Raw genomic sequence first — 26,161 nt, forward strand, 5'->3', positions numbered from 1 at the left:
GCTTGACAAGACACAACAGGGGTTGGGGCATGGGGATCTGGTAGATCTTCTCACCATGTTAAGGTCATATAAGACCCTTATGTAAACTACAGCACCCGTTAGTGCAACAGTTAGTGAAATAGCCATTGTTAAAGTAGCTGTATTCCGTATGAGTCCCACTAATGTTACATGGATCCAGAACTGCCCTCTTTAGCAATGTAAGTATCAACACAGATACAAATACGCATAGTTAATTCATGGTTATTCAAAACTCATGCAATAGTTTGTATGGCTCAAGTGCTAAAAAGTAAAAACAACTCCTCTTCATTTACTTAAACTTAAGGACACGATTTATAAAGAGCAGTAATTCAGTGACGATCTATTATCAAAGGCTTCCATTATTCTTAGTTAATTTATATAAAATAATTAAACAGAATTAGTTAGCCCAAGGCCACATAAATTATTTTACCCTACCAAAAATTCAGAAGTCATGACTAAGACTCCTTCTGAAGAGGATGAGGGCTAGAATGCATAGCATTGCACATATAGCTATGCTTAGTTAGAAATGCTTTATCAGCATATTCCTAGTATTCCTAGACAAGTCATCTGTTCCCCACCTATATGGTGCATAGTCTTGTCTGCTTAAAAGTTAGGGTTAGGATTGAAGAAATCACTTTTCACAGAGGAGCTCACACTGCATATTATGTACAATTACTACAAATGCTTTGGTATCATTCTAATACAACTCTAAGAGACACTTCAMTCCCTCCTACAAAACAGTTACTTTCCACTGGGTTGAAGGGCAAGATTTTTCATTGTTGCTTACAGAAAGTAATTCATATAACTATAATACTGAATATTTTAATTGAATTTCTTTGCCTCAATCTCTGAGCTGCTTGTGCATCCCAAATGTAACAACACTAGATTCATTCATGCTGCATTAATATACTATCACATATAAAAAGTATTCTGAAAGGCTGAGTGCCAAAATACTGATCTTTTTCCTACAGAGTTCCTCACTGCCTGAAGCAGTAACACTTCAAAGTGCAAGAAAATGCAATAAAAGCCATCCTCCAGAATGAAATACACACTCTCAGATACTTTTTCTCTTTGCCATGAGGTCCCATGTTTCCAATTTCATTTCATAGTTCGTGGGAAATTTTTTTAATTTCTTGGGATCCACTGTAAATGCATACATGGTAGGCAGATCCTGGCTGTCATTATCCAGAAGAAGAGTTTTGAGTTCTCCACTGTATGCAATAACTGCTTATGACAGTCCTTGTCATAAATTGTGTCATACAATCATAATATAACAGTTTAGTTTGGAAGAGGCTTCCAGAGGTCACCTAGTCCAACCCTCTCCTCAAAATATGAGCGTGAATGCTGAACCAATCCATACCAGTGGTTCCTACAAAGCAGATCAGCATCTGGGGATCAACTAAATGTATTTTACCATGTCATATCAAACACTAGAAGGAAAAGAAACGTGGTCCTCTGGCTAAATATGTTCAGAAAATGGCTGGAAAGGACCTCTTAATCTACAAGTATTCACTTTTCTTTGAAGTCAATTACCATGACATTTTTTAAATAGAATTTGAAAAAAAAGGTTTTGCTCTTATCCTTCCCCTCCTGACTCTTCAGCTGTAAGTAATCCTTGGTGTTCTTAAAGCACTAGCAGCAAATTAAGGATATAAACATTAAGAAGTTGCATTAAGCCACTTTACAACTAAAATCTAACAGAAGGCCATTTGCTGCAAGGACCAAAGGAGGACAAAAATCATAGAACACACGTTTTTGTAAGACTCTGAAAGAGCAGTTTACACTTAAAAGTATTTTAAAAATCAATAAAGAAAGTAGTTGGCTAGTCACTTTTGCATGACCAGTTTTACTGCGCTACAACATTTCTGCTGGTATTTCAAATTCATACTAACACTACTATACCAACAGTGAAATTGGTCCTTTGCCTCACACCTCAATTGACATTAGGTAATCTTTTGTTCCCATTAAACAAAATGGGTAAAACTTTCTTCTGTTAGTACTTAAATGGCACCATTTGTATGTGTATTGTATATATATATAGTTTATGCATAAGTAAAAATATTCTGTCAATCTCAGTAGAAGGTACTTAGATTAATAGCTGTTCCACCCAAAACAATCAAGATTCCAATAAATCATTAGCATGGCCTCAACCATCAGTGCACTGTTAGTCTTTTCCTCACTGCCTCCTGAAAAAAATCTCCTTAGCACCACAATTCATAACACCATAATCCATATAAATCACACGGAAAGAAGTTAAATGTGGTTGAAAAAGGATGAAAAAAACTCTTATGTGTAATTTCTTCAAATGTAAGGTAGGGCTGAATTATTTGAGAACCTCAAATCAGTCTTTTCTGAAGCTGTCATGTTGCTACAAAGGATGATGAGCTGTTTCATCAATACTAAATGCCTGCAACCTATAAGGAAACCAAGCCCTAAACTCTGAGAAGATTTATTACCTTGCTTCCCTGAAAATGTCACACACATCTGGAAAGGTTTCTCAAATGAGAAAAATTCTTTATTATGCTACAGTCCATCTCCTAAGCAATTTAAACTACACAAATACAACACATTTGTTTTGTATTTTCTATGCTGAGTCGCTACCTTATCTTCAAGGGTCTTCAAGCCTAAGTATACTGCACTGTCAAAATAAGTAAAATTGCAGAATAAAGAGCCAACAATTCTCAGTCAGAAAAACATTCCCTTTTGTAAGAGCAAAGTTTGTCAGAACAAAGACAAAGCTATCTTTGGGAGGCTGGTCTAACTGAAGTTAGCTCTAACAGAAACTTTAAAAAGTCATCACAGATTTTTCAGCTTTTTTCTCCCTGTGAAAAAGCTTATTTCTTCAACTTGTTGCACTGTGCAGTACAAGTCTATTCATAATCTTTCCCTCCAAACATTTCCAAGATACTACCAAAGTAAACCCACACAGCTCTTTCAGGAAGACATGATGAACAGACAATGAACCATCCAAGATGAGTTTTAGTAATATTACCTGATACACTAATTAAGGTGCAGTCTTAACAGGGAAGAGAGAGACTCTGAACTGGGCAGATGATTGTAGTAGCAATAGTAAATATAAAATACTCCATGCATCTGACTGGTTTTTAGACTATGAAGACACCAAAGACTGTATTATTTGATGCCCGTTATCTGTGCACAAAATATATACCAACGCACATTTCCTTCATGTTCATTAACTCAAAAAAGCTTCTTACAGGCACTTTACCCTGAGTTTTTACTTTCAGTATTGACTGAGGGTCTATGTTTCTTTACTGGAGGGCAGGAGTCCCCCTCCTTTAGAATTCAATGAACCAGCAACTCTTCAGGCTAGAAATTGTTCAAAAATGAGATCTGGGCATGCAAGATGCAATCCATAAAGATAATGTAATTATAGTCTTATCTCACTAGCTTACATATTACAGGGAGCATGTATGTATGTCTAGGAGAGCTTTTTGTCTGAAAAATTGCRCCTTAAGTGTGTGAGCTGAAAAAGTTCAGACACGGTTCATGTGTGACTCTGCTTCAAAGAAAAAGGAAGAGATATTTAGAGGTTGAGATGCATTATATATGAACACATTCACATTGTTGGCACAAATACTTTGAGATGGAAAGCTTTTTGGCTTGATTATGCTCACTTGATTATGCTCAAGTACACTTACACTCTGTACCCTGATGTACCTTCCACTTGCTTTATATCCTCAGCTTTTTTCAACCTCAGGTTTTCAAAAGCTTTCCATTGAGATTATAAGGCAAAACAGAAGAAAACATATAGGAAAGCATCTTGGAGAATGCCAATTACTTCCACTGGTGATTTCAGAAAGGCTTGATAATCTGCAACAGCAAACGCCCTAGAGTCATACATCGCTGATAGCAATGAAGATAATATAACATCCTTCTTGTTGACAAAAGGAAAAGCATTCCCAGTCCAGTAAGATCCTATGGAAAAGTGAAGGTCACAAGCCAAGTGAGACTGCCTTTTTACTGGGAGACCAAGAGGTCTTACCATGTTGACTTTGCTGAGAAGGAAGAGGAAGGTATGATCCTATTGGTGAAGTACCCTGGGAGACATTAGTCACAAACCAATGAAGCCTGATATGGTCTGAGAATGGATCTTGGTTCAGACTTAACTCTAACCTGAGCAATGGATCTGTTCACAAGGAACTTCCCACTTCTCCCAAGTTTTTGGCTCAGATTTTGACCGATGCTGCATTTTTCAAGAATGTGTTCCTCACCAAAGACAACAATCATCTTACACATCCATCAAGGAAAAGAAAGTATCCTCTTCGAGATGGGCCATACTACAGAAAAAATGTCACTGAGAAGGGAAGAGAAAAGATGAATGGGAGAGAAAAGAAGTTACTTTATACAAAGAAAGTAGGACCAAATAAGTACAGCTAATAAAAACAAGAAAATAAAGTAAGAACAAAAACAGAGGCTGATGTTTAAAAAGCTGTCTCAGAATGCTTTTAGACAACTGAGAGAAACTGCAGCATGCCCTGTCCATTGCCATACATGCCTTGCCATACATGCAAGGACAAAGCAGGAACATGCCTTTGAACTGCTAAGGCTAAGAAGTCTCCATTCTTGAGTGCCTGTATGTACAGAGAGGTACATACAGATAATCACACCAAGAAAATCACTACTTCTTTTTGTTCTATACCTACCAAAATTGACCAGGACCAGATGGCCAGCTGCTTTCAAGTTTTTGTTTAAGAATTTAAATTACAAGAAACTGAAATACTCATGGTTTAGCTTTTTTAAAAAATAATGTATAATTTAATGATAATCTGTCAAATACTTTTAAGTGTAGAAATAAAAAAAAAACAGAAAGCCACAAAAACAAAGCTTAGCTTCAGTGCATACCTGCCATTTAAGAATTTACTGTTTACCTCACTATATCCTTCACATACCTTAAAAAAGTTTTCTACACTTTTACTAAAATTATTATTGTGTTGTGGATTCGAGTTTATGGAACACAAATCAACAAACTTGTTCAGGTAAGAAAGAGTTTGGTCAACCTTTGCAAAAGAGAAATCTAACTAGTTAATTTCTAGGTTGAAAATATTTTTATATACTAATTTATTATTCAGCCTCAGGATTAAGCCTTAGTTTCATAGTTTATGTAGGTTCTTTCTGGGGTTTGGGCCAGTTTTGCAATAGTTAATAAATTTTTCTTTTTCTTCTCTCTTGGAAGAGTTGGAGGTCTCCTAAGCCAAGGCTTCCCTTGTTGGGTATAGCTTAGGGATGAGCCTTTACCTTAGCTCCATGTGAAAACCACCTGATTGGCRGTGAAATTGAAAATTAGATCACCAAAATGCTAACCCCAAGAACTCCCACAAATCCCTTTAAGGAGTAGGTAAGTTCTCCCACAATTAATGGGGGGGGGGGGGCAGCGCAAAGGGGATATATACGGAATCTTAGTAGAAAAGTTCTTAAACAAAAGTGAATACATTTTGTTTCACCTGAATAATGAAAATTTGAAGTTAATCCTTGTGTCACAGCATTTAGAACCACAACACAAGACAAGCAACTAAAGATAACGGCAGAGAGTGAAGCAAAACAAAGACAATACAAAAGGAAGGTACTCACAGCAAGGCCTGAGGTTTTAGTGATGGGCAGATTTGTTATACTGTCCACTGTAATGAAGAATATTGGCAAATGGAAAGCAGGCTTATGTAAATAATTGATTTTTCTGAATTTAAGTAAGTGGGAAGAAAAAAAAAAAAAAAAGAGAGAGACTCAGTGAAACTGACCAAAGTATGTTTTCACTTCTAGCAACGTTTCACCTGAAAGCTCCAACAGCTTCATATGAGAATGAGTGTAGTTCTGAGCTCTGCCTAGAATAACAGCACTAGGGAATTTGGCGAGTTCACTGCTAGTGGAACGCAGAGGGAAGAAGCTGGACTCAAGAGCAACTGGAATGAAAATGAAGAAAAACTTGTCAGTGGCCATAAGCAGATCATTAAATGAATTAAGAAATTAAAGGGAGAAATGCAGAATTTGGGTAAGTAAGTGAAGTTTTTTAATATGGAAAAAAAAACTGAAGTACACTTGTATTGTGAAAACAAAAAAACAAAGGACACTGAGAAAATAAGARGATGAAAGTCCTGGAAGTGGGTTTGAGAAAGAGACAGAAAAAATTGCAATAACTGAGACAAACACAGCAATCCAAGAAGAACAAATGAAACATATTTATGGTCTGTGAAAAGGTAGGAGTTGCAGAAGAGAGGCCACTTTGTACTTTTTAAGTTGCAATTACAAAAAGTAGATAGGAACCTATGCATAGTAAGAAATGAAAAGCTGGTGAAAAGGATGGAAGTTTTCAAATAATGAGTCAGAGGTAGAGACTAGGCAAAAGCAGGCAGGATTGATGACATGAGATGTAAAGTGAGAAAAGACTGCAGAACAAAAAAAGAAAGAAAATAACATTGCAACCRAGGAGATCAGTTTGATCCCAGGATTTCAGATAGAGATGCCTCAGACAACACAATCAAGAGCAAAGAAAACAGACTACATATGCAGGGCTGAGGTTTGGACAGAGGTATATGCCGTAATTACAAGGGGAGCATTAGGAATGAGCTTACAGAAAGTAAGTGATGCACAGAATGTGTAACTATACCAAGGAGAGAAACAGGAGAGAGGAGGGAAAAAGAGAAAGAAAGAAAGAAAAAAAAACAGCTAGCAGAAAGCTGAGAGAACCTAAGCAGTAAGGGGAACCATAGTCACAGAGAGGCCAAAGAGCATGTGCAAGGGATAGCTCTGAGGTTCATGAATATGATACTGTAAACTATAGCTATCTAAACAGTGTCAAGAATAGCATGGGTACTCAGCAGTAAATCCCAGATATTACATGTGTCCAAACAATGCATCCAAGATGCATGCCCTCAAACTCCAACTAAACTCTGAAAACATCCCACAGTCTGGCATTTGCTTAACTCTCCCATGCTTCATACCATTAGAGAATGAGTAAGTTTCAGTCCCTCAGGCCTCCAACTCTTCAGGATGACAATTCTGTGAGGTGGGAGTCTCATCTTCTCTTGTCACTCCCCAGTGACAAGCAGAAAATGCTTAAAAACTCCCCCTTTGCCAACGTACACAAACTGAATGTTTGTGTAAGAAGATATAGCCTTGTGCTGATAAGGATCTTTGTCATCTGAATGGACGGCATACCCCCCTCAAATAAGAAGGAATTGTCTTGTGCTCTGTGGATAAATACAGCCAAATGCATCTCACAGTAAATAACTGTAACAAAATGCATCACTAGTAAAACATACTTACTGCAGTAGCAGAACATGAAAATAGTTATGAACCACTAACATATTAGGTTAACAAAGCATCTCTGTTTGAACCAATGTTTTCTACTGTTCTCTGAGAACATAGCAGAACTATGTACTGCAGGTCTAGCAATTGCTTAATGTGATCATGCTCAAAGAGAGCAAGTGTCAACACCAATGTCATTAGCATTGCTGTTATCACACATGTCTACAGATATGCAATGCCAAATCTGAAACTAGATTTTTAGGTAGCAAAAGATAAGTACATCACTGCACTTTATCACCACCTGCTTCATTCTCAGCTAAGAAAAGCTTTATTCATCAAATGTCCACATGGAGAACAGAGAGTTAAATGCATCACAGAGAAATTGTTTTCAGCCAAATGCACTGCATTAACTTCTAAAAATATCAGTTATTTTCTTAGGGACAGGCCATCTGCCAGCTCACTAAATTCCCCTCATACAAATTGTAATGAATAAAGCAACATGTTCTTTAGATTTTACCTCCCTCACTCCACCAATAAGAGCTTAATTTCTGTTCATTATGTTAGTCCAGACTCCTAACTCACTTATACTGTAAGCCAGTGATGACTAAGCTGTTTTCAAGAAAGCTTGTGATTCCCCTTCTTGCTGAAGACTTCATATTCCTGTAGCAAAGACTTTCTGTCAAGAACTCTATTCCTTTCACTAACAATAGTTCTGCCTAACTTTAACATCACAAGGCCCCTCGCCGTTCTGCAGGCTAAACCCAAAAGTTCTTTGTAAGATTTGTTAGCATAGTGTGAGGAAGTCTCTGGGGACCCTCACTCTCCAGTTTATCTACGGATACTCTGAAGAACATGCTGGGAGTAAGGATAGCCTTGGATGAAGAATGCTTTAAGAGCTGTTAGTATGCTCTTAATCCAAATTAAGGAAAAAAGCACACCAATGATTTATGGCATCTAAAATAAAACCTGAAATGTTGCAGATTGCATGAAGACTTAAGAACAAAACAAAATCTTCCATTTTCTTCAAAAAGCTTTTAGCTGTTAAAATGAAAAGACAAAAGAGATGCAACATGCTGTATTTACGGGATCTATTAGCCTGTAAAAGAAGGCTTTTCTCTACTATACATATGTAAAATGAGAATGGACAAAATATACTAGTATCTCAAGGAAACAGACATCCAGAAGTTCCCATAAAAAAACTACTCAAAAGAAAACTCTTATGYAACCTCAATTTTTTCCATTCTCACTGTAATTGTGTTGCTATGTAATTTAATATTTTTCCAAAAGCAAAACTGTAATTCTACTGAATTAAATCTGCATAAATCTCTTTCTCAGTAATAACGACTCTCAAATATCCACAGAATCTTATCAAAACCTCAACTACCTTGAACAAACTAAAAGAATTCAGTTGTTTAAATCCCTCCTTAGACAATAAATCAGAGAACTATGACGACATTCGTGTAACTTTTAAATTAGCAACATCGAACAAAAAGTGTTTTCCATGGAACTTCACTTGGATTTTTTAATTCTGATGTTGAATGCCTCATCTTTTTTTTCCCTACATTTTGTACATCTCATCACTAGATAGCAATCAGAAAAATATAACTCATAAAGGAAGTCAAACTTGGAATTGTAATGTCCTATCAAGGAAAGACCACAGCGGTCAGCAGAATGTATATTTGCTTTCTTCACTGTTTTGTACCGTTTTTAAACAGGGACAAGCAGACCAAAGCCAGAGTTATTCTACAGTTTCCCAGATAGTTATACCAAATTATTTTGATACCGTTAAAACCTCAATATAACTACTATGTATTTTAGAAGAGAGTTTAATAACATGTTGTAATTTATATCTGAACTTCAGATTAATTTTTTCTTTTTTTTTTGGTATAATAGTATGAATTTGCTATGGAGGGAAAGAGAAATATATGATGTGCTACAGCAGATTTAGAGAAGTTTGGCAGAATAGCCATAGTCTGCAATACCACTTGGAAATATATGGCAGAAATAATATTACTTCTAAGCAAGTTTTTCAATCCATGTAGTCATTTGAGAACAGAATCAAAGCTACAGCAGATCAGAAAATATGGTAATTTTTATCTTGAAGCTCAAAAGTAAACAACAGATTTACTGATTTAAAAAACAGGTTTAATATCAGTAAGGTCACATTTCCATCTTCAAAACCAGAAGCCATTTGAAATTATAAATGAATATGAAAAAAAATACATGCAAAAGTGACTTATTTTTGTAGCACATTTATAGATACTTGAGAGGTTTAAAAAGCCCAAATGTTATCAAATTTTGAGATCAGCGCTCATATTAAATGATATCACATTATTAGAATATTCTTGGGTTTTACTCCTAGTGACAATTGACCCATGACTGCTCTGTGAAAGCTGCACTTTCTTGCATGCAGACTCATACCTCTGAGAAGTATCAATGGACTGCTCAGAAACAATACTGCAATCTTTTCACAAGAAATCATGAAGTACAAAGTTACACTAAACTAAAAGTTTTTCCATGATATTTAGCAACATGTGAAATCACATCAAATTACCAACATACCTCCCTTTTTCAATTTGCTATAATGCTCTAAACCTTCTCGATAAATATTTAACATAYTATTACTACAATAGAACCTAATTTCTGTATGTCACAGGATTTCAGATATTGTCTTTACTAAAAATTGTTTCAAGCATGGTGATCTTATGATTTTGTCAGCCATTTTTCAAAATGTATATAATAAAGACCGAAACAAAAACCTATTGCTATTTCTCAAAACTAAGTTTAAGCTTTTCCTGTACATACTTCTTCTATTTACTAACCAGATACACTATCACTTTAACGCTTATGTGAATTTAACAAGTCATAGACTTGATGACTGTGATAAAGGGGGTTAAAAAGGCCAAAACCAWGATCAGGGCCTCATTTTGGTACAAATTTCACAAAAGGCAGAGCCTCAAAGACCTTTTGTCCATGAAGCTTTACTTTTGTAACAGCCAAAAAGAGATGGACATCAAATATGAAGAATGAAAGGGGGAAGAAAAAGACAACAATAAAGCAATCCGGTAAGGTAGAGATTAATCACAAGTAATTGCAGTTCAGAAGTTATTTCATTCGTGGGATTTGAGAGCAAACGAGAAGCAGACTGGGGAATAACATTTGCATTACAATCCTCATTACAGCAGTCAACATAGCTTTTAATATAAATCACCTAATCTACATTAATTGATGTGGTTTTGTTCATTTTTAACTGTTGGTCTGCTCTCCTCTAATTGTAATTGAAAAAATGTCCTTACATAATCTTTGCTTCTAGTTTTGTAGTACATTGAAGTACCTTCTGTAAGTCGAGGTTTTCTTAGCTTCTACTAATAGACAGCTTTATACATAAAGCCTTAAAAAAAGACCCTTATGAGGCAGCTGACTTTATTCATACAAAAAAAAGTCATGGAAAAACTAGGAAGTTCAGCAATAGATAATGACACTATTTTATACTTTTTAAGGAAAAGGCTGCATTGATATATGTATGTCTTCTAGTCACTGCTGCATTTTTATGTGTATTTATGATTATTATATGTATTTTTATGAGCTTAATAAAACTTACATAGACTGGAACATTTTTTGGAGAGGAAAACCACATTCCTGTGGACTGAAAACTGACCTCCAGTGGGCAATAAAGCAAGATCACAATGTTGCTTGTTTTTCAACCCATCTCTTACTGTAAACCTTAATTTCTTCTCAGATTAAGTTGAATAGTAATACTGAGCTATTTGCAAGTTGCTGTCAGTTTCCGTATTATTTTATATAGTTTATAAAATGTTTTAGATTACTTCTGGCTGAAAGTTAAAATATTACTTTAATTTTTATTAATTGTTACTTTTGCGGGAGTAAAGTTAGAAACCATACTTAATACAAATTGCGTTAGTTACCTTCCCTGTTTCTCTCTCAACTTTTGGCCTTTGACTCTTGCAGAAACATTCCCAAATCTACTAATTTAACTACTGGGAAGCACTACATACATGCAAGCCTCTCTGCCCATCTTTTGATTTCTTTGCATTTCTCTTTTACATTTTGTGCATCTCTAACTCATCTATTTCCTGCAGAACTGAATTACATAGTACAATATTAATGTCATAATCACTACTGCTTTGACAAAATTAGCTCTACCTTATGCCCTGGGGCTTATCACTGCCCCTCTTCAACTGTAACTATCTTATTGACACAAAGAAATGCCTCAAGAGTATTACATAACTTAAAATGTTTCCTGTAAGGTTGTTTGTCAAGCATGCTAAAAGATCTGATTTCAGTAATTTGTTAATAAAGGTACTTGAGCACCAATGGACTAGACTGTTCTATCCTTTCAACCAATATTAATCTAGAACAACCCACTGCAATCTATTTCAAGCTGTATGTGCTCAGACCAGTCTTATCTCACATACATTCAGGAGTCTGTTCTGATAAATTGGGCCTAAGTTTTATAAACAAAAACAAAATATAAATGGAAAACAGATTTAAAAACTCAGTATTTTGAAGCAAAGATTGCACATGTGTGAGAATCCTGCACAGTAACACTTCAGAAATTATTCACTTTTCTATAAAGATATGAGGCTTGATTCAAGAGACCAATTAAGCTTTCTCTCACTGCTCTGGGATACAGTAAAGACAGCTGAGTGCAAAGCTGATTCCCTCTCTAGACCTTAGTGTCCACAGCCCTAGTTACAGACAAGGAAAAGATACTATATTTGGATTACAATTGTTTTCTGGCAACCCACATTAGCTGAACATTCCACTAAGTAGGAGAAGCTGGCTTTAATGCACTTGTCTGTAGACATGACCGACATTTAACTGATAGTGCCTCAATGAATGTACCACCCACACCAGCACCAGACTTAAAATCTATTGCAGTGACCATAGAGTAGCCTTTAATATCTGAAGAAAGGTCCTTCCAAGAACCTAAAGCTAACAGCAGAAGATCTAACTACAATAAGGAGACATCCTTTCCCTTAACACCTTTTGCTGAACTGTTAACAACAGAGAGGTCACCAACCAGTACCACGTGAGTATATATAGAAATATAAGGAAAACCATCTGAAAGAGAGAATAGGACAAGCAGAAAACTGAATTAAAAAAAAAATGTTGCACTGCCTTGTCCCTACCTCTTTCTTCATCCACACAGAACTTTCAGTATAATTCCAGTGTAAAGAGCAATTTATCTGAGCAGCAGACAGAGATTTTGTATGTTAAACTGGAAGAAAGCATGGTTCTCAAAAAAGTGACTATCCAATTCTGCAATCATGAAACCAGCAACCAACCTTTTTATTTTCCTTATTTCAATCTGACAAATATGACAAGTAAGATAGCACTTAACCACAGAAAGAGGCCATCAGTCATGCACAGACTGAGCTAATTACTTAAAATACCTAAGAAGATGAAAAGTTACCAAAACTCTTTGCCGGAATCTAAAATTTTTGAGGGATGCAGACACCACACATGCAGAAGTGCTTTTAAATGAATCTGTGAGCTTAACTCAACTTTTACTTGTCTGACATTAACAAGACTTGATAAATATCTGTCACCTCCGAAAGTTTAGTAAGTATCAGGGTGGATTAATGAGTTCTCAAAACAAATACAGTGGCTGAAATTTCAAATATCCCATGTATTTTCCAGATTTAAAGTAAGAGACCATCATAATCTTATGAGAGGCAATACTTTGCTTTTTCACTCATTCTTTAATATCTTCTTAGGTATTTCAATGTAAAACTTCCAAATATCTTTTTCCTTTTGAATGAAAATTTCTTTCTTCCTTTCTTCTCTATATTTAACCTCCCATCTTCTGCACTTAATAATCAAGGAGCAAATTCAAAATATATAACCACAAACTGTCATGGTAACACTCAAGATTTCAGACCTTCTTTCAAAACATAGCAGCATTGTTATTATTATTATTTCTTGGTATCTTCAAATTTTACGCAATATCTTCATTTATAAAAGGAAAGGTAGGAACAGAACATATGCATGAATATATTCTCATTTATTTTCTGATCACTGTTTATTCAAATATTCTGCAGTCCAATATCCATTACCTTTGTTCTAAGATGTTTCTATTAGATTAAATAATGGTTTTGTTATACAGATAACCAAATGCATTGAGCTGACCTTTTTTTCCCCTAGCCCCCAAGTCTTAGATTCTTCTAGTTATCAAAATCTGAATTTATGTTCACTTCTTTGTCTCTGACGCATTAACTGAGCCAGAACTTGATCCCTAGAGATGATATTTTCTCCAAAATGCATACACCCTCCATTATTCAAATCAGTGTGAGCTGAAACTCAATATGCTAACGAACTGAAGGCACAGAGGTCTCACCCAGCACTTAATAAATATTAGTAGAGCAGGAGTGGAAACAAGATTTCCTGTGTCTGTCTAGTATTTCAAAATACTCTCTCTCAAAGAGTCAGGGTACTCGGTTAAAAATTTGAACATTCTGGAATATTCTGAGACACACCAAAATGAAGTTATCGATTTCCTTCCTCTCCTTTGTTTCAAACAAATGTTTAACTACATTTAACTACATTATATATAGTCAATATTATCATGACAAAAGGCAGYGTTTTGACCTTATCCAAATGAAGCACTTTGAACCTTACTGAAATGAGTAATTTCATGCTAGTATTAACAAAGATCAATCCAGAGGAATGATCAGGCAGATTCTGATATCTATCTGGCATTAGACAGATGAAGGMAACTTTGTTAATATAATCTTTAATACCTTCTGTTACTTGAGTCAGTATGTTCAACAAGGCAACAAACGTACCTCAAATGTAGTAACACACTATGTTTCAAAAAATGTTTTAAAAGCTGTATCATCTCAGCGACTGGAGCACAGGAGTGAATGGGTGATTCTGGAATCCACTACTGAACTGCCACTGACCTGTGGCATCTGATTTGAGCTCTGCTTCAGCTTTAAACCCTGTTTCCCCTTGTTACTCTACCTTTTCTTGGAGTCGTATAGGGCAGGGACTATACCTTCTTAGATGTTACTAGAGGTGTTGGAGCAGTGGGGATGATCTCAGTTGGGATTTTTCAGTTCATTATATAAATAATAATTACAAGATGTTTTTTACATTCATCTTGGCAACACCAAAATACTGCAGTAAGCGAGAGAAAAAAAAAAACATTTCAAGTAGGTGTGTTTTAAAGTCAAATGTTTTTAAAATGTTAAAATAATACACTTGCAATCTTCCAATTAATTTAACTGTAGAAAAGCTTTCTCTTTTTGACATTAGAGAGAAAGGCAGTGGTAATACAGGCAGAGATTGAATTTTTAATACTGCAATACCTACAACCTTACCAATTAATGCATTTAGGAGGGGGCTGACACCACCTCTTCATTTCAGCTGACCCATGAGAGGTTTTAGTGAAGGTAAATTTAATTAGATCAAAATCATCATCAGATAAATGGGCTATCATTAAAGCAAACAAAAATTCCACGTCGTTTGTCTCTGCCAAAGCACACTGCTCACAGGTACAAGTATTCAGACTCACTAGATACATGTGTTTACTTGTGCTGGAACTGTACTAGTACAAACTAAAGAAAATGGGCAATAAGTAAATTTCTTTTCTTTTCTTTTTTAATTTGTAACATTTTATCTATTCCCAAAGTCAAAATTTACCCTTAAAATAACTCATTAAAGCAAGCTTAAGAATAATTTACTTTAGAATTATGAAGTGCTTTTCAAAATTGGAAGTGTCAATTTTTCAAGACCAAGATGCTTCACAGAGTCGTACCATTTAAAGTATCTGTCAAAACACAGCCAAGATTCTGATGAAATCCAGCCTACCTGGCAGACTTCTGATAGAGACCTGCCAAAATACATAATAGTTTGATTGGTTAACTGCTGGAGACCTCAGGATTTCTAAGATTTCCAGCTCTGTAACCTGGAGCACCAAGATTTCCAGCATCCTGGCCCCACCCCTCCCAAGCTCAGGGCCCAGATTTCAGCAGAGTTTCTAGGCATACCTACATGGCACAATAGAGGGCAGAGTACACACTGGAGACTACACTTGTTTCAAATGCAGAACCAGTGTAACGTCATAAGCATGGTGTTGCACCCAATGAATGGTGATCAACTGAGCTTATTAACACTTAAGCTGCACTTTACAGTACTGTCTGCTACCAGAAAATAGCAGTTCAGGCCAGCCCTAAAAAGGATGCCTCTTATCAGACTCTACTGTATGCTGTCAGCATGCACTGACAGTCCAGATTCTTTATCATCATCAGAGAACTTCAAAGTCCTTTGAAACCAAGGCGTGCCAGGTTTCTAGACCAGCTCTTTGGTCTGAAGTCCCACAAGTCCCACTCTGCTATGGAACCAGCAACCTAGGCAAAGGATCCTGCTATGCAGTATAAAACCAGAAATCCTCAATTAACTTATCTTGAATTGGCTATACTTTCAAAGATTCCCATGATCTCAATTCTGAGTATGCAGTGGGAACTTCCAGGGATTTTTCATAATCCAGGACAATTTCACAACAGTCAGAAAATGCCCAGCTCACTTCTTACTGCCTTTCCCCAAGGAAAAACAAACTTCATACCATTTTAAAATAAACACTGTAATTCTTGAATTTTACTACAGGACCTGTATGTTTTGTCTTGTTCCAGAATAAAAAAAAATTTAATACTAAATTTTCTGTGGAACTGCAAATACAGACCACGTCTGTATACCAGACAGAATACCCTCTCTATTCCTACAGCATACATGCTTGCCTCAGGCTAGTGCAAAGGTCTAAGCATATCTACAGAGAGGGCTTGCAAATACTTTTAGCCCAGAATCTAATAAAGCTCTTTGGATGGCTGAGAAGTGAAAAAGCGAAAATCGTGATACCAGCTGTATCAGTCTTGCAGACTCCTATGATTTGCTGATGAAATCAGATTTCCATTTTAATTCCTGCATTATTCCCTACMCAGCATCATTTTAGAAGAACAGTATTTTCAGATTTACTGAATATTGTAATTCAGTTGCATTAGACTAGGCCAGGCAAACAAAAAATGTAGACGCCCTGGGGGCAAGGAGGTACTTGCCTTTTTCTTTTTCCCCCCAAATCCGCATCCTGATTCAAAGCAAAGATTTGAGTCTGAATGTCTTTCCAACACTGTAATCACTTAGATACATAGCCAGAAAGAGTTTTTCTATCTTTCACTTCAAAGTAAGTGCTTTCAATTCCTTGAAACAGGACACTTGACAGGTAAGACATCAAATTAATCTTTTTTTTTGAATACAAAACCAAAACACAGTTCACGTTCTTAAAACAGTTCATAAGAGAAGTAGTCCCTTACAAAAATTAAATATTTATCTTTTTATAAAAATAGCCATACTTTAAGCACATTGTTCTTATGCAATGTCTGGAATGGTTTCACACATTACAGCTGTATATTTTTATACTAAAAGCTCAGTAGTAATAAGTAGAGAATAATTAATCTAAAAAAAATCTTAGAACAGTAACTTGGCTGTGAGGCATTCGCATCTGAAAACTTACAGAAAAGAATCATTTGGACAAGTAATGAATACTGCATTACAAATACTTACAATAATCATGACATAAGGAAAAGAAATCCAAAAAATCCACAGCTAATCAAAGAAAATGAAAGATCAGTGAAAAAAAAAAACGTCTTCAGAATCTAACCCACCTCCAGATCAGCCTTTCAAAGAATTTTTGCCTCCCCAGAAAGTACTGAAACTCATTTTATGATATTTATAATACTTACCACCTGCTTCTGCAGTATAGGACTTATATAGCAGCACAGGTTTTTGGAATAGGTTTTTGGGGGTTTGGGGGAGTGGTTTTTTTTCTTTTCTTTCAGTAAGGAGCAGTAATTTATATTCTAGTCCATTACCAGCTATCATTACTATTAACTACTGGTACAGAATTATAGATGTGTGTGGTGCTTGAGCACTTACAAACATATCTACAATGAGAATAACAGGAAGAAAGTCAACAATAACAGTTGGAGGGTCAGATACAGGTGAACAAAATCTGACATGTAGAATGTTAATGCATATTATCTGAGACCATAAATGAACTCTTCAGCAAACAAACAGAACATTCAATGGAGAAAGCTAATTTTACTCTCCATAGTTGAAAGGAAACAAGACAGAAATATAAGCACACACTTAGTCAGTGGTGCAAATTCAATTCACCATATTACCTGAAATAAAGTAGCTCACATCTGTCATCAGTCATAAAAACTTTGATATTAATTCTCACACTTCTGCCCTTAACAGTACCTTACTTTATTTTCTGCAGGATGCAATAGTACAGGACCACTCAATAAATTTTAGCTGAGGACCCCAGGAAGGCCAGAATGCTTTCCTAACAACATTAGAAATATCACCAAAACCTTAGCGAACATCAGAAACATACACAGATAGTATTTTGTTCTCCATAAAATCTAAACAGCTTTTGAGATATATGTGTGTGCATGCACGTTTTTTTTTTAAACTGGGTCTTGATGAAAAGTCACAGTATGTCTATGAACTACCTAAAAGACTGTTCTTCCAGTACTAATGAAAAACAAAAAGGCAAAATTACTTACTTCAATGGAATCTTACCTTCCTTTGGAAATACATGAATATAGAACTCTCCACTTAGAGAACAGGATTCTTCATAAACACAATGCTTTGAGCTCTATGTTTTCTGCCCGTTGATGACTGACAGCAAGGTTAAATGAAATCCTAACATCCTGGAGATTTCTCCCTGCAGGTAAATACTGCATCACAAGCCTTCCAGTAATTTTTTTTTTTTTTTAATATCCACTCAAGGCAAAATTGTCCACAAGACAGACCAATTCCAAATAGTCAAGATAAGGTTAAAAAAAAAAAAAAGTTCCCTAAAGAAAATAAAGTTTTAGAGTCATTTAGACTTTGAGGAATGGAGGGAAGGTATTGCATTCAGTAAAATCAGCAATGACATAATCTACTTTTGGGTTTTTTTTAATATTCTCTTTTAATCATGCATTGAAGTTTTTCCTCTACCCCCTAAATTAAGGCATTGCCTAAACTGGCTTAATCTTCTAAAATCTGGCTGGTGAAAGTGAAAAATTCGACAGAATAACTTCCATTTGACCAGCATTCTTAAAGATATCACTTTCCTTCTTTTTACTGTCTCCTCAAAAGTTCAAATTAAAAATGTAGGTTTTGATATTTAGGTACTTTTTCTCTATCACATATGTAAAGTAATCTAAAATGGTAAGTATTCTGTCGAAGAGATTACTGGTATTATTTTTCAGTATAAAAGTGAGTTTAGGAAAATAAACTTTGGACTTCAAAAGAAGAAAAGAATTTCTGGACCTAAATGCTTTTGAAGTACCTATTAAGTACGCAGCATCTGTTAAAACCTTGGGGAAAAAAGATCTGTTTCTCTGATTTCTTGGAGTAAACCATTTATTTTGCTCACATCAAGTTACCTCCAAGACTAAGTTCTAAATCTGTGGCTGTTTTAGTTTATGATTTCACTGCTATCATTTTACCCAAACAGAAACAAAGGAAAAAAATGATTTTCTTGGACCCATATTTTGTTTTGAAAACTCTGAAATGTAATGATTTCTAGACTAAGAAAGCTTTTCCAAGAGTCACTGCCTTCCTACTTTACTCTCGCAGTAGAGACAAAGACACTTGYAACTGTGAGAGCACAAACCAACATGAGTTTTACCTCCATATCAGGTTTACCAATGCCTGCAACTGAGCAAACTCACAGCAAATTAAAACTGGTAGGCAGCAGAAAAGCTGGTAGCCTGAAAGCTCACACTGAGGGCTAGCGAACAGGCAGGACTCACAGCTGCTGCAGAGAATTTGGACAACATACTGCAAGAGAAATTAGCTTGGAGAAGGTATTAATCCGGCCATCTGTGCATGTACAGCTGAACTGCTGCACCTCTGCAAATAATTATCTTAGAACAATTATCTAATTTAGCACCCTCTCATGCTATCTTTCAGGTACAGAATCAGCATAGTAGTTGTCAATCCAGGAAACCCTATGCAAAAAAGACTGTACAATAAACAAGACCTTAAAGTGCAACGTAGAAACTAAGCATGCTGCCAGCCTGAAAATATATAGGTCTAACAGAGGCAGGTTTCCAGACAACAAACTTTGCTCATTAAAGGAAGCAAACATTCAATCCATGTATGGAGCTGATCTCTCAAGGTAGACTTGCCAAAATAACAGATAAGCATTTTATTTCCTACTATCTCACACAAAAAATGGTTGTCAGAAATAATACCCACACTACCTAAACAGAAAGAAATGTTTAATAAGTCTATGTGCTCAAACAGAATGAGACTACAGAAAGACACTGAGGACAGAGATTGGAGAGGGCGGGAAAAAAAACTGAAACCAATAAATAGGAATAAGACAACTATAATGTCAAAGATCTAAGAACTCTTGTGACTTTGGGAATCATATCTCCTGTTAGCAGCAGACTCATCTATGGACCAGGTAATTCCAGTTCAGGAACATTCTGCTGAGAGAAATGAATCCAGCTCGGATTAAATGCCTCCAAAGAGTAAAACTTATACAAAAGATCTAAATACAAGAGCTGGTAGCACAGAACAAATTCAAAGGCTTAAGATAGTGGAACTAAGACAAAATAATAGAGTTGCATCAACCAGTCTAGTTTACAGACTGTACACTGAGAAAATTAATGTTGAAGGGAAAAAAAACATATCCAGGTAACTATTCAGAAAAGGATGTGAGAAATAATCCCACTTGACCAAATTCTGTCTGTATAATGGGGAATGAACAGCATTAGTCTATGCAGGGAAAGAAAACAGGAAGACTGTTATTTTACAGTACCATTTTAATGAATCTAAACATTCTAACATCATGCCCTGCAGAAGGCTGCCTGCTATTCTAATTACAAGGCCTGAAACTCCACGTGGATCGTTCAGCCAAATGCAATGCAACCCAGGCGCAATAATATTAGCCCAGAAATTGTAGCAAGAACTAGTGGCAAACAATAAAACATTATGAAGACATTKAACAAACATAGATTACTGACAGAAAAATCTACAAAATAAAACATTGTATTAGCAAGTAATTGACAGCAGTTGACAAATAAGAGTAGCCTACACTGCTTGCAAACCTATCACTGTATAAAAGATCAATATGGAACAACATTCACCTGGACCCTGCCCTACTTCTGCAAGTCCAGAAGCCTTTGGGCAGTTGAATACTCAAAGCCACAGAGGCTAGAAATCCAGCCTCCAGTGGTCTACAGAGAAATCAGTTACTGAAGGGGCAAATTAGTCTGCATTGATCTGTGTCATTCAATCTCCCTGCTGGCATGCTCTACTTTGTATTTAATTATAAACAAATAATTTCACAGCTTTGTGGAAGACCCACAGTCAATACCCTGCCTCCTACAGTTTCTTATATAAAATAGATGTGTTACAGTATAACAGACTGGCAACTCCCAAAACAGCTATTCATCTGTGGGTCTCAGCACCCCATTTCAAGCCTCAATCCGGAAGAGATTTCACTGTAAATTTTGCACATACCAAATGAGTTCACTGATCCATCCGAACTATGTGCAATCCTGTAGATCCACAAAGTAGTATTTCCTTTTTTTTTTTTTCCATGAAAAGTTTCATCAAGTCTAAGGTTCATGTCAATTTGGATCAGAAACAGTTTCTGAATAATCATATTGGGGGCAGAAACATTTCTTGAAAAGCTCCAGTTAATGAAACATTTTGTCAGGAAATCTTAAAATAAGAAAGCAGAGTAACCTAACATAACATATACACACACACACAYATGCCTATGCACACAAACGTATATGTATTTTCTTTTATAAAGGCAATGTCTTAATCTTTAATCGCCGAAAACCACCTCTAAGTCATAATATGTATGTATAAACTCTACATCAATACTAAACAGTCATGTAGCAGCCACAGAGAGTCATCCATGATCTGCTTCCTGTTTTTCTTCTGTTGACTGAATATCCCACTTGGGTTTTAGTATTACCTTAGAAGCCTCTGAATGGTTATTCAATATATTCTGAACAGTTATTTAATAAATTTAGCACTAGAATAATAGCCTCAAATATTTGTTAACTTATATAACAAATTTTTTCTTCCTTTAAACAAAACCAACTGTAAAAGACACAGCATTAACCAAGGATGTGTTAAGATAGATGAATGCCTTTTCATTCACAGATCATCTCCACCATAATAATTTGCTGCTAGCGAATTTCATCTTATAAAGGTTAATTAACATTGGGAGAGGTTTTTCTAATTGCATGGTATCAATAAATAAAGTAAGACTATTTATTTTACAAAAAAGTCACTTTGTGCCAGCACAGAGTCAATGCACCACCTCAGTCTCAGTGAAATCTTTGTGGGCTCCATTTTGCCTATGCGAAGACAAATTTCATTCCTTTTGAACAAATGTATTTAGAAGCTCAAGTTTATTTCAAAAATCTTAAAATTTCTGGAAATGAATGCATGGTAACCGCGATCCTTTCCTTCTGAGATAAGTGTGCACTAGAAAAAGTAGCAGCCAGGAAGATGAATGAGTACAGCTAATTTCTGTCCACAGCTATTCTGCAGTCACAATCTATCACCCTTCCCCCCAAATCAACCTAGATCAACATGGTAAAGTAGGACAGAATTGCTAGTGCACATAGGTTTTAAGCCTTTAATCAAGAAATATTGTAAAAATAATGATTATTTCTACCTTTAAAATAAATTGTTCTCACTTTCAATTACTTTCAGCCTGATAAAGCATAGTTTCTTGGTACACATCATAGCTGTGTTTAACTCTTAACACCAGTCAAAACATTTATCACATTCCCTTCTCAAATTGCTTTCTTGCATATGTTCTCTCTGCAACACAGACCATAGCAGGTTTCTTCTGCTAAGACTGCATTGCATTTCCTCTCCTAACTCCTGTTCAAATTTTGAACTGACGTTCTCACTGGACTGAAAAAGGGTTATGAATAACGCACAATTTGCCCTCAACTATACATGAAAGACATTCAGGCACAGCCATAACAAGCAACAATATAAAATGATGACCAGACAGACCATAGGTAGGTAAAGAATGAAAGAGTATATTGTTTATAGGAGTTATCAGGTATCTTGTTCACAGGACTTATCTGTTAGGGCACTACAATACCTCTCTTTCAGTGTAAGCCACAGACCACTTCCCTTCTGCTCAAGGGAACAAAGCTACAGGCATGGGAAGTGAGAAGAGACACGAAGACTGGGGCCACATCCTGAGGTTCACTTGCAAGAACCACAGCTAGGAAGTATCTACAAATTCCCTAAGCGACCCAGCTAGGATGGTCTGCAAAATCCCCACTCAGTCAGCCAAGTATCATCTGCTAATACCACTCCTAGCATATACTATATGCGTGAAAGATCTGTAAACTCCCCAGCCAGTGAAAGATTCCCACATTCATCTTCCATATGGAAGTGAGTGCTTTAAGGATACTGTCCAGGAGAACTTAGAGTGAGATTCTTCCAAAAGCACATACATAAATATTCAGATTGTCCAGAATGAAGTGAATGAATAAATGTTCCAGAATGTAAAAAAGAATTATTTACATTTCTGTGAAAGACCAAATGTGAACAAAAGGAAATAGAAAAAAAAAAAAAGCTTTGCAAATAGTAACATATATCACTTTAAAAAAAAATGAGCTGAAGAACTCTAAATCAAAGGTTTTGAGATTCCTGATTCTCCATCAGTCCCAGCACCACAGCTGGACACTGCAAGTTATGGGCAACATTCATGGAAGGCTGCTTAAGACGTCTGAACCACAGGAAACCAGCAGGTCACCAGGTGAGTTATCAGGAAAGCCAGCACATTTCATCAAAACCAGTATTATTCAGCACAACATTTCATTTTCAACAGGGGAAAATCTACATAGAAATCTTTAGGTTTGGGTTGCAAATTCAGAAAAAAAGTAAAACTGATTATCCTCTAAAACTTACTACAAATTTCAGCCTGTTCAATTTATTTCAAAAAAGTAATCTTTTCCGGAGACAAAGTTTCGTTATGATGACATGGTTGTCCATTAGTCCTTTTGTCTGCCAATCTGGATTAAGAGCAAAAAAGATTAGCTTAGCTCCTTTAACCCTGAAATCACTGCAGCAACTCTGCATTTCCCTTCAAACTACTGAAAAAAAAAAGTTTGCATAACAGAAATTCAATGATATTAGCAATAAACAAATGAATACCACAAAATACCCACTCATAAGACAAGATTCTAACTGCACATTACTAGTGCAAGCCCCAAATATTATCATTGACTTCAGTTAATGGTTAACAGCAAAAGGTGTCACTGACTTTCCAGATACATCTTCCTTTCCTCCCTGGATAGTTAACTGAACCAAATCAGTAAAATCAGCAAAATAATTCCACAAAAGCATTCAACACAGTATGTAGAAATACATGGTTAGGAAGCTGGGACAACACAGTATTAAGGAAGACAGTATTTGCAAATATATTACTAAATGGTGCAAATTGATTAGTATTATAATGAAAATTCAAAGTAAAGCATAAATTGAATTAAAGTATGAGGAAAAAAAGGGAAACTGTATAAAGCTGCATATCTGTTCATTTTGCATGACAGTAAGGGATTAGACTTCAAACTTGCACTGTCATTATTGCCAACCCTAAGAAAACTTCTGTACAAGAGAAAAAAAAAAAAGCTTTTATAATAGAAGGCATTTTCCTGATACCTATCCAAAGGTGTAGTCAAATGTTCTCCCTCCCTCCAGAGACACAGACAAAAACAAAAAAAGGAGAAGGGAAAAAAAAAGTTTCCAAACTTTTACAAGATTCAATTTGTGGCAACATCTACATTTCCGCACTTGAGAGAAAGCCTTCCCGTAGAAAGGACAAGGTCTGCCTCCCAGTTCAAAAGTTGACAAAATTTACTGAGGAAGTCAAACCAGAGACATACAAGACTAAGCCACCTTACTCAACACCCAACCACGAGCTCCCTCCCCCTTAACACGCACAAAAATCTCACATTTTTTTTTTCCTCCAAATACTGTTTGCCAGAAAACAAAAAAATCACATTTCAGATGAATAATATACAAGTATTTTTCTGAAAGTAAATCATTTCAATATTTTTGAAATTCTTTCTTTTTTAAAGATGAAAGGGCTAAACTATAAAACAAGCCATATGAGTTCAGCTTAAATTCTAGGATTCAATCCAGTAGACAAAGATTTGCGGACTTTCTCTCAGCAAAGAAATCTACAGCATTTCCACTGTTGATTGACTCAAGACAGAGCAGTGGTAAAAATAAACAAACAAATAAATAAATAAATAAGAACCAGCCACCCTAAAAAAAACCATAAGGAGACGGAGGAGTAGGCAGACTAATGGAAAAAATGATAGAGAAGCTAGAAGAGGAAAAGTCTTAACATGCTTTCTTATTTATTTACAGTATTTTGAACAGACACTCCAGAACCAAAGAACAATTGCTGTCTTACACCTGTATTCATTACTTTGCTTCCATTCTGGATAAAGAAAAGAGTAAGCGCATCTAATAATAAAGCTAGAATTGTAAAAGAAAAACTAACATTTAAAATGTACTAAAGAATATTTGGCATATACAAAAGGCTACCTACATCACATACTGCTGCAGTCTCCCTCCAACCTTTACAATAGGATACTGCCAATTCAAAGCTAAACAGCTTGTATCCCTTACCGCACACTTGACATAGAAGAAAAATGTTTTCTTATTTTCAAGTAAGCTTTTATTTTTACACTTTACAATTAACTGTATGATTCATTTTTTTCCCCAAGCTTTCCAACAGTTTAAAGTTTTGACAACTGCCGTTTTCTGGAATTAAAATAAAGGAAAATAACTCAGAGAAATTCTCATGGAGAAAAGTGCCTTAATGATTACCAGAAAGCAAGATGCAACATTGCATATAGCCTTATTGAGGACAGAAAGCAATCATACACCATAGATGCATATATATGTATCTGCCTAAACAAAGACTGCATTCATTTCACAGATTCACAAAAGCTGTGATATGCTTTAGTATCTTCAGTGTTATCGGAGACCTTTAATCTATTGCTGTCCTGTTTCCACTGAACAACTCTGAAAAAAAATAACATCCAGAGAATAAAGACTACTTTATCAGTCCATCACTGAGCAACTTTTAAGCATAAATACTAGCAATGCATAACAATTAAGAATACTGACTGAAATACTGCTTAAAGTTAGATGGTGCATCACTTGCTGCCACTGCTGAGCAGCTAGTCACACAAACACTCATCATTGCCCAAATACTGTCCTTTGACTCAAAAAAACCACAACAACTCAAAGTGGAGAAACAGAACATTTGGCAACCTCATAAAAAGGTGCTCCTTAAAACATACTGTTATCATTTCCTCACAATTAATATTTTAGATTTTACCCTGCAGAAAATTACATTTTAAAACAACAAGGTCATTGCGCTTCCTGCTTGAAAAAGGAAGGCAACAGCTCTTAACATAAAAGAGTGGATTAAGGAAGAAAAACCACAGTTACCATTTTACTTTTTAGCAGCCAAAATTACTCTGTACACAGCGGGCTGCACTTTGCCTGCTCACGCAGTTTTCTCCTCAGGCACCAGAAAACTAAGAATCCCGAAAAGCTTCGAGCTAGAAAGGAGRACGTTTTCTTCTAAAAGATGAAAACGCATGCTTTATAATCTAGAGGACAAAGGCACCTACCTGCCCCCCCGGCTCGGCATGTGCCCTGACTCACCCAAGCGCGACACCCCCTTGGCGCCCACCCCGCCCGCCGCGGAACCTTCCAGAACAGCCGGCGCGGGGCGAGGCCTCGGCGCTGCCGCGGGGCGGGGGCCACGGAACCTTCTGGAACGCCG

At 36.1% G+C, this 26,161-nt stretch overlaps 1 protein-coding gene across 1 annotated transcript in view; it reads right to left on the reverse strand.

Annotated features, from left to right (window-relative positions):
• The window catches only part of CTNNA3 (catenin alpha 3), a 584,821-nt gene that overhangs the window by 207,489 nt on the left and 351,171 nt on the right, over nt 1-26,161 (reverse strand). The gene's annotated exons all lie outside the window — the stretch shown is intronic.

This window comes from Apteryx rowi, unplaced genomic scaffold (assembly GCF_003343035.1).
Source record: "Apteryx rowi isolate R43461 unplaced genomic scaffold, aptRow1 scaffold_162, whole genome shotgun sequence".
NCBI lineage: Eukaryota > Metazoa > Chordata > Aves > Apterygiformes > Apterygidae > Apteryx > Apteryx rowi.